We start from the raw sequence: 15,289 nt of genomic DNA, 5'->3' as shown, positions 1-15,289 counted from the left end.
AAAAAGATATCAGTCAAGCCTCAATCTGTCAGGGCCATTCTGAACTTTCCTTTTTGTTCTGACTAGCATTCATGGTGGCAAACTGGTCACTATACGAAGACAGAACTTTAAAAATCTTAACACCATCAGGTACTATACAAAGAAACAAAAATTAATATTTTTTCTTAAACCAGAGCTTTCATTTGGATGGATTTTGGTGAGCAGTTAAATATGTTGTGAGCATCTGAACACCAAGTCATACACCATGTTCACTAAGTCACCAAGCACTGTGTATATCGACCTTTGTGCAAAGCATAAACTGAGGTCGCTGCCAGAAAGCCCGTGACATTAAACTGCTGGCTAAGGGGCCAGGACACTGGAAAAACTGATGGGTACTATGGTCAGTAATTCCCTTTAAAAACTGCAAGGTACAGTCATTGAAACTCACCAATCTGCCCACATTCCCATGCTGAAGTTTTCAGGGAGACTTTTTCCAAATGAGATATCTTTAATTTATTTTGAATTATGCAGATCTATAACTTCCATTCGAGGGAAGCTCATGATGGAGTAATGAAATGACACCAGTGCTCAGCATGCCCAACATGCCCAGATAAAGAACCCTCCAAAAGCGATAAAAAAAAAATTTCCCTCTTGGTTCTTTTTATCTTTTCTTTGTGTTAAGTCTATTTGATTTTGCTATCAGTGCAGCTTATGATGTTCTGAGTGCAGTGACAAATAATTCTGTGAATCTGTGCTCAATATCTAAAAGAGCTTTCAGAGTAATAGTAAAATATATTTTCCTCCTTTCCCCTTTTTTAATTGTATAAAAGATATTCACATAAAGGAGGGGGAAAAAAGGATACCTTATGTCCACCAAACCTAGAAATCTCCAAGTGTTATCTCTGGACAAAATAACACAACTAACGTACATCAACTGGGACTACGCTAAGAATCTGGGGCTCCCATTTTCTCAACCAGACTGACCCACCACTATTTAAAACCAAGCAATTTTAACGTCGATGTCATTTCAGACAGGAAACCCTACTGAAAACTCATTATCTTCAAATAGGATTATATTCCGTTAATATGAGAACATGCATATTACAATATCTCATAAAAATCAAAAGTTCCAATTCGCTCACTACATGTAAATCCAATTCAAAACATTTCCATAACATATATCTGCTGGATGTTACACTATTTGTGTGTCACTCCAGAATGGATTAACTCCATGACAGGCTAGTCTCAGTTTTTCTGCATTTGGTGTTTTTAAACAGTTTATATTTGTTATCATATCAAAGACAGGCTTGCAGTTTTCAAAAGGAAGAAGAGAACACAGCGCCCAAGGCTCTTCCAGCATTACATTTCTTATTCCATTTTATCTTTCTTGGTTTTGACTAATGTCAGTAACAGCTACTGGTAATAAACTGCTTGTTACAGCTTGCTGTTGCCTTGAAGCACTGGCTTTGATACATTGTCAGCCAATTGGAAGCATTTCCTGATTACATTTCCAAATTGCTTGTTTATTGATCGAAAGTTAATAAAGCAAAAGACAACTTTACAGCTTAAATTAAATGAAAGGTTCCTTTGATGTTCAAATTATCCAATCAACCAACATGCAGCAAAATGTAAGCAATGGAAAGTTTTATCTGAAAAGAAAAATGTTTGAGATAAATGGATCCTAGTACAGACACTAGAGCTAAGTGCTAATGAAAAATATGTGCAACTTAGCATACAGAGATCTCATTTATTTTTCAGTCAAAAGAAAATGGTGTTATCTGATGCACACAGCTTCCTAAATCTGAAAACTTGAGAGTTCAGACAGGATAAGCCTGTCATTTGACCAACAAAAAACATCCATTCTTTGGAACAAGCAAAATTCTATAACTTCATGCCTTCATTAAAGGATTAACATTCAGACTTGGTACTCTATCTGTCCTATCTTGACGATGTCTATCTTAAGCCTGACAATGAGGATGTATATGGTCAGCTCAACAACATAACAAAAATGATCTACCTGAAAATTTCAATAGTCACCAATATTTGCTCATCAAGGGTGAGAGAACAATATCATACAAAAGATGTAGAAATCTGAAGAAAGTGATGTCAAGATCAGAAAATTAAAAACGTTACTAAAAATGATGGCAACAACTACTCACCTTTATGGTATACTTTCTTTCAACAGAATCCTAATCTAATGCTTCCTGCAGGAGCACCCAGTGTTCTCAAATAGTAGGCTGGCAGAACAAAGCTCTGATAGGTCATACCAAGAAAGAAGGGCTTTGAGTACAGGCCCAGTGATGGAGTGTATCTCAATCATCAGAGAACCAATCAAGGCAAGGTCAGGGACTTACATCACCTAAAAGTGCTACAGAGTGGTCAACCAGTCACAGAAACTCTGAAAGACTTCCTGTGTACTAAATTACAGCAGAGTCATGACCTACATTAGCAGAACAAGTACAATGGCAAAATCCCAGAGCCTTAAAATATTAAAGCATTTATACTTCAGTCACTTTTGAAATTTTACAAAGTACTTTCCTTGAAACAAACCTGAATCTTTGCAGTAAGTTTTTCTGATAAAGTTTTCATTTACAAGATAGAGATATAGATAGACAGATAGACAGACTTCTCTCTGCCTCTGTGTGTGTGTGTGTGTGTGTGTGTATATATATCCGTATATATATACATATGTGTGTGTATGCAATCTATCATTAGCCATGGGGGAAAAATGCTCCAAATCACTTATAATTAGAGAAAACACAATTAAAACTATTTTGAGGTTCCACCCCCATACCCATCTGATTAACAAAGTTGATAAAAACAGAAAATGACAAATGTTGGAGGGACTATAGGAGTGCATTAATGTATTGTTGTGAAACTGTGACTTAGTCTAAACATTCTGGAAAGACATTTGGAACTATGCCCCAAAAGTTACTAATCTGTGCATACCCTTTGACTCAACAGTACTACTACTACATCTATACCTCAAAAGATATACAATAATGAGGTAAAAGGACCATAAATATTTATATCAGCTCTTCTTTTGGTGGCAAAGAAACAGAAACTAAAAGAAAGCCTATCAATGAGGGGGAGAAAATTTCAAACTCAAATTCTTATGGAAGCGAATGTTGAAAACTAAAAATAAATACAGTTTTTAAAAAAAGAATGCCTATCAACTGGGGAATAGCTAAACACATTATGATCTATAAATGCAATGAAATATCAGTATTTTGTAGAAAATTATAGAAGGAACAGTTTGAAACAAACCTGGGAAGACTTGTATAAATCGGTTAAGTGATCAGAAACAGAACAATTTATAGAGTAACAATAAAATTGAAAAGACAAACAAGTTTGAAAGACTTAAGAATTCTGATCAACCCAATGATAAATTATTATTTTGCAGGACCAGTGATGAAGCATGCTACCCACTTCCAGACAGAAAGATGATGGACTCAGGGTGAAGAGTGAGAAATACAGTTCCTGGATATCGACAATGTGGGAAATTTGTTTTGCTTGACAATATGAATTAGTTACAAAGGGTTGGCTTTTTTTTTCCAAAAAGGAAATGACATGAAAAAAATGTTTTTAATTGAAAAAATATTAAGTTAGAAAAAGAAATCCTGCAAGGTACATAGCATAAGAATTATCATCTCCATTCAGTAATGAGGAAACTGAAGATCTAAGCCCATTAAGGGCAGAGGTTGTTTTGTTTTTGTCATTGTATATACAACACTAGGACAGTGCCTTGCCCATAGTGAGCATTTAATAAGCATTCTTTGAACTGAAGTGATAGGAGAGGTTATAAGGCTTTAAAATGACAGAATTTTTGCAAAACAGGTTAATGATCTAACCAATACAGGAAATTATTTAAGGATATATGTATGTACAGACATACACATAAAAATAAGATTTTCTTAAGTATGGTAATAGATTCATAGTGAGAGTAAGAAATGCCTTTCTTAGGAGCCTTAAAATCCTACCGTTACATGCCAAATTCCTCAAAGTCTCATCTATTTTTCTTCATTTTCCACCACCACAGCACTGCAAAGAGAACTAGGGCATAGCTTATTCTTTAAAAAGCCATGCAAACATTGGGCAATGATATACTATGAATAGACTTAGGTCTTCTCAGCAATATAATGTTTCAAGACCATTCCAAAAGACTCATGATGGAAAATGCTATCCACAACCAAGAAAGAACTATGGAATCCGACTGCAGACCAAAGCATACTATTTTCACTTTTTTTCATAGTTTTTTCCATTTTGTTCTGTTTCTTCTTTCACAATAAGACTAATGTTTAACGTGATTGCACATGTATAACCTATATTACATTGCTTGCCATCTTGGAGTGGGGGGAGGGAAAGGAGGAAGGGAGAAAAATCTGAAACTCAAAATCTTATAAAAAATGAATGTTGAAAACTCTCTTTACCTGTAATTGGAAAAAATAAAATATTATTATGTAATATATATATATACACATATATATGTGTATATATATATATATGTGTATATATATATATATGTGTATATATATATATGTGTGTGTGTATATATATATATATACACACATATATACATAAGCAAGCCAGCACTGGGATCACCAATTTCCTTTTGCCACCTTCCCCAAACTAGGGATTTAATGGTAGTTCATGATGTTTGTGGAGCAAACGTTCAAAATACCATTTATTTGACCACACAGAAAGGGTAGTAATGCATTAAAAAAAATGTTATAGAGGTTTATCTAAAAAGTTGTGTTAATTCACCAAAAGGACAAAATAAGATTAACATTCTACTTAAAATAATTTAGCATCACTAGTTATTAAAGAACAAATACTTTAAAACAAGCGTTAAGAATAAATCGGTGTGGTTTAACAACCTGCACTCACACTAATAAAGTTTCAGTCTTTTCCCGGAGATGAAGCCAAAAATTAAAAAAAAAAAACAGAAACACCAAAGCAAACAATCCTCAGAAAAATCAGAATGGAAAACGTCAAGTTCAAATTAGATACTAATGCCTCTTCATTTCCAGCATCAAAAGAACAGGCTCTGCCATCATTTGCCTGCCCAGGTATGAGAGATTCCTTGAATCTGGTACCTTTGACGGTCCCTCCCCCCAGTACCACAGCACGTACTCTTAGACACCTGTTCCATCTGGTTCTCTTTTATCTTGTTCCTATGAAAACACCAAAAGTAAGGTCATGTATTTATTTGTTCACAACTTTGTTCTTAACTTAACTCGAATGGAAGGGTTCACAGCTTTTTTGTGTATTGTGGAACCCCTTTAGAATTCGGGTGAACCCTATGGAGCTCTTCCCAGAATGTCACCTTTTTAAATACACAAAATAAAATATATAGGTTTGCAACGAAAACAAATTATATTGAAATCATTATCACGAATATACATATATATATAATGTATATATGTGTGTGTGTGTATATATATATATATATATATATATATATATATATATACACATTTATTTTTCAAAACAAGTTCACAGACCTCAGATTAAATACTCCTATCATGCAATCTCTTCACACCATCAAAACACATTGCTTTTAAAAGTCCATTCCTCCACATTTTGACGACTTGGGCACATTCTCCTTCCTCTACCTGTACCCTCCCCCCCCCATATTAATAGCTAACACTTATATGACACTAATTAAGGCTTGCAAATCCTTTATATTTGTATTAGCTCATTTGACCTTCATTACACCTCAACAAAGTAGGCGTCACCATTATCCCCATTTTACAGACGGGGCAACTGAGGTTTTCCCAAGGTCACACGGTTAAGTAATTGCGGTAGCATTAGAACCCAACTCACTTCATTCTCATTCTTACTTCCGCCAGTCAGCGAATCAAATGGCATTTGTTAAGCGTTCTGTTTCTATATTTATGTTTCTTACCTATATTTTGGGACAGGGCGGCAGTATTTCCTTCCCTTTGAAGGCCGAGTCTTCTCTGAAGCGCCTAAAGACACGAGAACTTCGGTTCTCTCGTGGGAGGAAAAGGCACCCTCTGGCGCTTGCGCACTTCAGCACTGGAGGGGAGGGGAGGGTTAGGGGGAGGAGACCAAGGAGATGGGGGACGCCAGAGTAGTAACTAGATTGGTGAAATGGTGTCCTTGCCTCTCTAATCCCTTCCTCTCCCTTCCTCCTCTTTCCAGTCACTATTTGTATAGGTCTTGGTGGTTGTCTGTGGAGGCTGCTGGAGACAAACCTGTGATATCTTTGATAAAGGAAAATCCCAATAAAGAAATCCCCATTATTTTACAGATCTGCCCCTCCTCAGCTGTATTGTTTTAGTCTGAAGAGATGACACCTTTTATAGACCAAGCCCAAGAGTTCATTTAGATCTACAATAGCCATTACTCCATCAATCCTACCCACTGAAGTGTGAATAGGGTCAGTAAGTGCCCAGATCAAAGGAATACTTCTTACCCCATCCTCTCAATATGGTGTTAATGGGGAATGTCTTTTTTTTTAAGTTTTCTGTTTTTACATTACTTTTTAGATTACTCCTGCTTCATGAAAGTTCTCTTGTAATAATAGCTATGTAATGACAGCTATAATAGCTAATATTTATATAAGGCCTACTACAACAAGGCTAAGCATTGTGCTAAGCATTTTGAAAGCATCACCTCACTGGATCCTCACAACAATCTTGGGAGGAAGATACCCTTATCCCTGTTGTACAGGTGGGGAAACTGAAGCACACATGGTTATGTGGCTTGCCCAAGTTCATGCAGCCAGTGTCAGAGGCTGGATTTGAATTCAGGTCTCCTCCATTCCAGGCCCAGGGCTTTATCCACAAAATAAAACATTTAAGTAAGACTAATAAGGCAGTGACCTCAAAGGAAAGGATCCAATATTTCATATTTGTAACACATCCCCTCTCTATTTTTTTTTTAATTAATAGAAATATGTTTTCTACTTCTCTCAAACAACCTCACATTCTCTCACGGAGTAATCAATCTCTACTGAGGAGGAGAGAGTCCCATGCAATTGGCCCTTTGAGGCAAGGATTATATTTAGGGTAGGACTTTTACTTCACCAAAGTTTTCGATGGAGTTTACTTAAGGACTTTCAATTCTAGGAGCATTAATTGACTACTCAGTGCTTGGTATAGTAGATGCTGGAAATACAAAAACAAAGTGAAAATGGTTTGTGCCCTGAAGGAAACAGAGGAGACACAATAGATTCACAGATAAGAAAATACAACATAATAAAATAAGCGCTTACAACCTGGAGAACTTTTCTCCTATCTGAAAGGCTTATTTGTAGGAGGTGGCTTGTGAACTGAGTTGAAGGAATCTAAGGATTGGTAGAGGAAGACTGAAGGAGTACTTTCTAGGAGGTCAGAGTCGGCGTGGAGGCAGTAGATGCAATACCAACTTTGAGAAACAGTATGAGAAGAAAAAGAAGTCAAATGTTACTGATTAGCAGAATTATAGGTTGCAAAATAACAGTCTTTAGTAGAACACTGTATTTAAGCCTTAAATTAAAATTCTCAATCCAGCAACTTTTTTTCCTGTCAAAATCCATATTAATTGTCTTAGTGCGCAAGTCATTTTTAGTTAATTGAGTGCTAAATATTAATACTTTTTTTTATAAAAAAGGAAATATCCCCTGTGGCCATTTAACTACTAAATGTTATTATTGTTAATAACTTCACAGTGGCAGGGTTGCAATTAAAGTAGACATATAGGACTTTATAAAAACTATATATCTTGTCTGTTGTCAACAGTAAGTTACAATTATTCTGATATTTGGTGTTATATAGGCCTTGATTTTCAGGAATACTGAATCAAAGTCCCCTAATTTTCTATTTTTAACAATGTATATATCTAGCTATAGAGGCATCCTAAAAATACAAGTCTACCACACGTAAAGATACCCCCAACTTTGTTTTCTAACATCTTTAAAGCATTATGACCAAATAGTCATAGTGATAAATCCAGATTTTCTAAAAGAGCCTAAATTTCGAGGAAAAAAAGTTTTAATGAAACTTTGGGACAACCCAGTTACCTCCCCCAGCTTGTCAGCCACCTCCACCATTAAGAGGTAAAGGCCTTCCCCAACTCCCTCCTTACAAAAGATTTTGCCGAAACCACAAAGGAAGCTTAGTTTCGATCCCCAGTTATGTAGGTCTGTTCTTTAATCTGTCCCTTAGGATCATAGGTTCCTAATTTTTTTGTATTCATCATGGACTCTTCTGATAGTCAAATGAGGCCTATGGACCCCTTATCGTAATGCTGTTTTATATGCATAAAATCAAATACCTGGTATTACAAAGGAAAGCAATTAAATTGAAATATAATTATCAAAAAAATTAAGTCATGAAACTCAGGTTAATAATCCTTGGGGGAGACAGTTGCACCTTTCCTCAAAAGACCTCAAAACACTTTAAAAATATTTGTTATTGGGAAGATGTCTCTTAGAGCCTGGTAGCACATAAAATGGAGGAATCCCTTCTTCATTTTTCTACTCCCCAAAGAACTACTGGACCTCAAGCATTGGACCTAATGAAAATTAGGCAGCAGGCCTGAAATAATTACAACTACCTAACCTTTCTTTGTTATTCAAGTTCTCCTTGTTTGGTGTAGGGATAGTGTTTTGCTGCAATTCCAGTAAGATTGCTGCAAGGTAATAATTTCTGGTTAATCCAGTAATATTGTAAAAGAGGAAAGGAAAGGTAGGAAAGGAACTAGGAGATTCCCATAAATATTGGGGAAGAGGGAATGGATGACCAATGGAAGTTTTGTGAACGGGATTTTTGGTTGCTTGAATCATGAAAACCTGAGGCTAAGGCAGTAGTATAACTACTTGTCCCCCGTAAATATCTTATATGTCATAGGAATAAGGGGATTATTTGGACACTTTTGAAACTTAATTTTAGTGTGAATCAAAAATTGGTTGTGGTATATTTTATGTCTTAACTGAACTGTTTTCATAGGAACAATGCCAGAAAGTCATATCTCTTTCTCTGAGCATTAATCTTTTTTTATACCCTTCTGTTTATATCATTGATTTTATTTCTCAAAGTAGGCCATTTTAAAAGTCACCCTTCCCCCTACACACCACTAACAAATTCCCTGATTGCCTTCACCATGCTGACAGAGTGAAATAATTCCGCATTCTGTGTGTAATACAGAAACTAAGAGTTAGAAGGGACCTCAGAGGTTTCCTGATCCAACCTGTATTCAAATAGGAACCCATCCTAGTATGTGAAAGTTACTATACTAGGTGCTGAGAATGCTGTCCCTGACTAGGAGTCCTATAGCCTGTATTTAAATACCCCCAGCGATTGAAAACTCACTGCATAGTAAGGTAGCCTCATCCACTTTGGGACAGCTCTAATTGTAAGTAAAATTATTCCTTTCATAGAGATAAACTTTGCAGATGAATATTGCTTCTATGCCTACCTTACCTAGCTACCTCAATATAGGTCAGTCTCTAGTACCCTGCTCACTTTTCTCTGGTTCTACACCAAAAAAAATCAGTGTTCTCTTTTCCAGTCAGAATTATGCTTGGACCTTAGAAAGACTGCTTGGATATTCACAATAACCTGTGTGGTTTCAGCATTAGCTTCCATAGGAAGAGTCATTCCTGCTCTTAATGGTAAGAATAACTCAGTTTTCTACATGCAGGGTCTTTAAGGTGCTGTATACAAAATGTTTTATTTGTTGTAAAACTGTTTGATAGTATGCATATCAGAATCCTTATTTACTTACTTATTTTGGTCCAGACCTGTGAATTCAATGGTGTGGGAAACTCCCAATATGGAAGTTTCTTTCACTAGTGAAGATTTGGCAACCCATTTATAACATAACCTTAGAGTTGCCTGGGACATGGTGAGGTTGTGATTTGCCCCTAGGCACACCTTAGATGGAGGTCTTTCTAACTTCAAGGCTGGCTCTTTAGCCATGCTGCTCTCTATCTTACTTTACAGAAGGGTAAACTGTGGCTCAAGTTAATTCCATGGCAATCCATCTAGTAACCTCCAGGGCCTAAACTTGAACGTATTCCTTCAGAGTAGTAGTAGTAATAATAATAATAATAATAATAATAATAATAATAATAATAATAACAATAACAATAACATTGCAACTTCCTATAATACTATTTACATGTAACTTACAATGGAAGATTATTAATAGACTAGTACTCTGGAGTAGTTATTTATATATATGTATACACACACACACACACACACACACACACACACATACATATATATATATATATATATATATATATATTTGCTTGATGAAAACCTTAATAAAGATATTTTCATCATAACCAGATAAGGCAACTGGTAAGGCAGTGAATAGAGCACTGAGCCTAGAATGAGGAAGAATTTAGTTCAAATCTGATCTCAAACACTTACTAGTTGTATGATTCTGGGAAAATCATTTAACCTCTGATTGCCTCAGTTTCCTCAACTATAAAATGGGGATAATAAAGGCACCTACCTTGCAGTGTTGCTGTGAAGAAAAAATAAAATAATATTTGTTAAAAGTACTTAGCATGATGCCTAGCACATAGCAGGCATTATGTAAATGCTTATTCCCTTTCCTGTCCCTTCCCCCACATAATATTCTGTGACATACAGTTTGTAGATAGTCTTGTTCAATGATTCTCTGAGTCAATTGAGACATAAAACCTGGAAAGTAGGCTTACTCCAGGAATATGCCAGAGTCCAGCATAAAGTTCAAATATAAAAAAGGCTCTTTACCATTCATTAATGGCAAGGTTCTTTGAAAGCTCTTATTGTTGATGATATTGTTCAAATTGCACTAACTCAGGATTCTACTAACTTTCCTCAGTACAGTCCAGAACTGAGAAGGAACTGCTTCAACTGGCAAAATGAAGCTGATGAAAAATGGATATTGTTCAGATTACAACATACAGTTAGCCAGTGAGCTCATGAGACCAATTTATTCCATAATGGTTGTGTCATGGTATATGTATAGTGTATAGTCTAACAAAATAGGAAGAGGAGATCAAGCTGGAATGTTAAAGGAAAATTGTTCAATATTTTTAGTCACCCCAAGTTGTTCTTTGTAGCAAAATACCTTTAAAAAATCAATATTCTTCTGGTGATGCTCTATGGCTTCATGGTCTCAGGAAGATAATGACCCAAATGCAAGTGACCCAAAGGGCAATTGTCTAATAAGTAGGCTGAAGCATATTACTCATGATGGTTTTTGAGTGAGAAATGACATAAAAGCCATCATCAATGACATGTATTACCAGCAAAGGGGATGTATTGGTGACAGAATCACTGAAGTTGAGAGTTGGAAGGGACCTCAGTGGTCATCTAGTCTAGCTGGGGCTTCTTAAACTCTTTCCATTCCTGACCCCTTCTCATTTTGGTGTGTTTTGCTGGCATTACTTGGCCTGAAGGCATGTGAAGTGCAAAGCGTGCATGTTTTGTATTCAGAACCAAGGCCACAGTGAAGTTGGGCAATGCAACATGGGCAAGCGTTACCAGAAACACCTTATTTGGTTTTTAATTAATTTTGGGTCATTGCACATTCAGAAACCTTTTACTGTTGCCAATTTTTTTTGCGACCCCATCGTGACCCATAGTTTAAGAAGTGCTGATCCAACCAGTACCCAAAAGGAATCTCCATTATTGGTTTCCACAACCAATAAATGATCATCCTGCCTCTGCTTAAAGATCTCCAGATCCAATTTTACTTCTTGACAGCTCTAATTGTGAGAATTTTTTTTCCTGCCATCATGCCAGAAATGAGCTCTTTGCAATGTCTTTCTTAAACTGTGGCATCCAGAAATGAAAACAATATTCCAAATGAGCTCTGATAAAGGCAGGGTGTCATGGTACCATCACATCCCTGTTCCGAGAGGGTACACTTTTGTTAATGCAGTCATGAATCAAAAGTGAAGGATAACAGATGAATAACCTGTAAACAACATTAGTATACCAAAATAAATAAATAAACAAACAAACTAATGAACGGATAGATAGATAGATAGATAGATAGATAGATAGATAGATAGATAGATAGATAGATAGATAGATAGATAAAGAGCCAGAAAGTTCCCACTGCTTTGGGTAAATTCTCTGGGGAGGATTCATGGAAAGGCATGGGTAAGAATTACACAGGAATAGAAGATGCAGACAGGCTGAGATTAGCATTGGTGGAAGAAGTACCAGAACTAGAGAGATAACTGATCCATCAAACTATCGATAAAGTGATATCATGATGTAATGGAAAGATCACTCAATTGGGGAGACAGAGGACATAGGTTCAAATCTTAATTTTGCTACTTATTACCTATGTGGGACTTTCACCAAGTTATTTCATCTCTGTACCTTAATTTACTCATCTGCACAATTAGTTCTTTGAATTAGATGAATTGTAAGGTTTCTTCCAACTCTAAGTCTTATGATTTTATTTGATAGATGGCAGTTCCTCTCTGAGCAGCTAGGTGGTTACGGTGGAGAGAGCACTGGGTCTGGAGTCAGGAAGACTCATGTCTCTGAGTTCAAATCCAGCCTCAGACAATTATTAGCTGTATGACCCTGGACAAGTCACTTAACCCCTTTTGCTTCGGTTTCCTCATCTGTAAAATGAGCTGAAGGAAATAGTAAACTAATCCAATATCTTTGCCAAGAAAACCCCAAATGGGGCCACAAAGCGTTGGACACAACTGAAAAAATGACTGAACAACAAGTGATTCTGCCGTAGAATACCATCCATGTAAATTTAGTTAGCAAAAGGACTTCATTTTTAGGCAATTTTACCTATAAGACAACTTCCTGGCATGGACACTAAAAATAAGTGTAATGGCGTTGCAATACATTTCCCTGAAAGAACAATCATTGGTCCACAGCACCTGACAAACAGTAGGTAATGCTTGCTAATTGATAGATACCTAGCACTCTCTAAATTGAAAGGATTTACAGATATGGAAATTGAGAGTCAGAGTCTAATTCAGCCCTCTTTCCAATACATCATGTTGCTTCTCTCAGATTTCCAGTGTTTCCAGTCCTTCCCAGAACAGGGAGGTGATGGTACCATGACACTCTGCCTTTATCAGCTCTCTTTAAGCAAAACAGTACAGAAGGCTCTCTAGAGCTCATTTCCTTCCTCCTATATGAAGCAAATAGCTTATACATAGACAACTCAGTTATGTAGAGATTTTTAAGGTTTTGGAGACAGCAGTTACATTCTTGTAAGTGTTCACCAAAAGGATGTTTTTTTAACTAAAAATATACTGTGTCTATTCTGGGCGGGAAGTGACAATGGACCTTTGCGTGAATGGAGAACTTGGTAACCAAAGGAATTGGCTTATCTTTCTCTTAGCACTTATTTCCAAACTGTCAACAGAATATCTTTACTCAAGGAGGTTTAGCATTACACATTAGATCACTGCCAACTGTCACCATCAATAGTGACTTGGGTTAGGGTAAAAACTCAGGCAAAGGTACAGATTTTTCATAAAAGAAAGACGTCAAATACCAACATTTTTTTTCACTGGACTTCTGCTATTCTGACAATTTGTTGATGCTGGCAGAACAAAAGTCAAATCAGGCTTATTGAACAAGAAGTCCTTCATCTTTAATCAAATGAATGATAGCCTTGCTAACAAATGTGCTTTTGAATATCCCACTATTCCCTCCTTCATAAATGACGAACAAGTGGGTGGTAATAAGCTGGAGCGTTACTGCTAGATGTATCAATGGCTTCCCTACTTAATTAGAATTTTCCATTTCATCAAGATGTTCAAGTCTCTCTCCCTCTTATTGGCTGCTGGCCAGCATGCTAAGACCAAATTAGGATTCCCTGTAATGATTTCTTCTATAATATTGAATACCATTTTTTTAAGGAAAAAAAATTAAAAATCCTGAGCATCATAATATTATCCATTGCTTTTCAGGGAAAAAAGTGAGAGAGAGAGAGAGAGAGAGAGAGAGAGAGAGAGAGAGAGAGAGAGAGAGAGAGAGAGAGAGAAGGAAGGAAAGAAGGGAGGAAGGAAGGAAGGAAGGAAGGAAGGAAGGAAGGAAGGAAGGAAGGAAGGAAGGAAGGAAGGAAGGAAGGAAGGAAGAGAGAAAGGAAGGAAGAAGGAAGGAAGGAAAAAGAAAGAAGAAAGAAAGAGAGAGAGAGGAAGGAAGGAAGGAAGGAAGGAAGGAAGGAAGAAAAAGGAAGAAAGCAAGCAAGCACATTGGCTTTCTGTTAAATATTGATGGGCAGCCCTTTTATTTAGGTGATCTCCTTAGAATACTACCTCCACTCCCTCCCCCCACCAAGATCCCAAAAGTACCCTAGCCTAAAAGGACTATGGACAATCAGGGTACTTTATTTGTCAGTCCAGTGTGATTAACTTCCAATCACATAATAAGCTTCTCAAAGTGCATTTCCTGTACTTTGGAGACTTGGTCTAATTAAAAATAATTAGTTACGTGGCCATTCTAGTTTCCCTTAATGATATTTGGGAGGTGAAAATGCTTTTGCTATCTTTTTAGAAAACATCTAAGGTTTCACATATACTTCAGCACTGTAAAAGATTCAGAACTTCACTGGTGTGGGCACTGTTTGAAATGATGAGGATCACAACCTCCCCCAACCCCTACACGCACACACACACACACACACACACACAGCCCAAGGTATCAAGGCACTAGACCTGGAGCCAGGAGGATGAAGGTTCAAATCTTGCCTCAAACACTTACAAGTGGTGTGACCCCTGGCATACCACTTAAACTCTGTCTACCTCAGTTTCTTCAACTGTAAAATAATAGCACATACCTCAAGTAGTTGTTGAGAAGTCGAAATGAAAAAAAATTTGTAAAGCCCTTAGTATAATTCCTCGCATTTATCAAGTACTTAATAAATACTTGTGCCCTTTCCTTCCTTAAGAGATGACCTTTGTGAACTACTGTGATCAAGAAAACCCCAACAAGGCAGCCCCTGGTGGCTAGTCTTCTGCTGGTGAGCCCTGGGCTTAGCTTGGCTGTTTTCTGAGGGCTGATCCATAGCCCATTGTCAGACCTCGACTCAAAGCTTTTCCAGCTTGGTATAACTGACCAGAGCTCACATCTTGGCAGAACTGACCAGAGCTCAAATCTGTTGATATGGCTTCTGAGAAGAAATCATGAGGAGATATTAGAACAGGAACTTTGTAACTTTGCTGTGGTTCAATAGAAAAGAAAATCACTAGGTTAAGAGTCAGACAAGTTGGATTTGAGCTGTAGCTGTGACACTTTCTAGCAGTTTAACTGTGGAAAAGTCATTTCACTCTCTAAGCTTCAATTTTTTCATCTGTAAAACAGGAAAG

The sequence above is a fragment of the Phascolarctos cinereus genome, unplaced genomic scaffold (assembly GCF_003287225.1).
Source record: "Phascolarctos cinereus isolate Bilbo 61053 unplaced genomic scaffold, phaCin_HiC Scaffold_1;HRSCAF=81, whole genome shotgun sequence".
NCBI lineage: Eukaryota > Metazoa > Chordata > Mammalia > Diprotodontia > Phascolarctidae > Phascolarctos > Phascolarctos cinereus.
Note: the sequence above shows the minus strand (reverse complement) of the source record.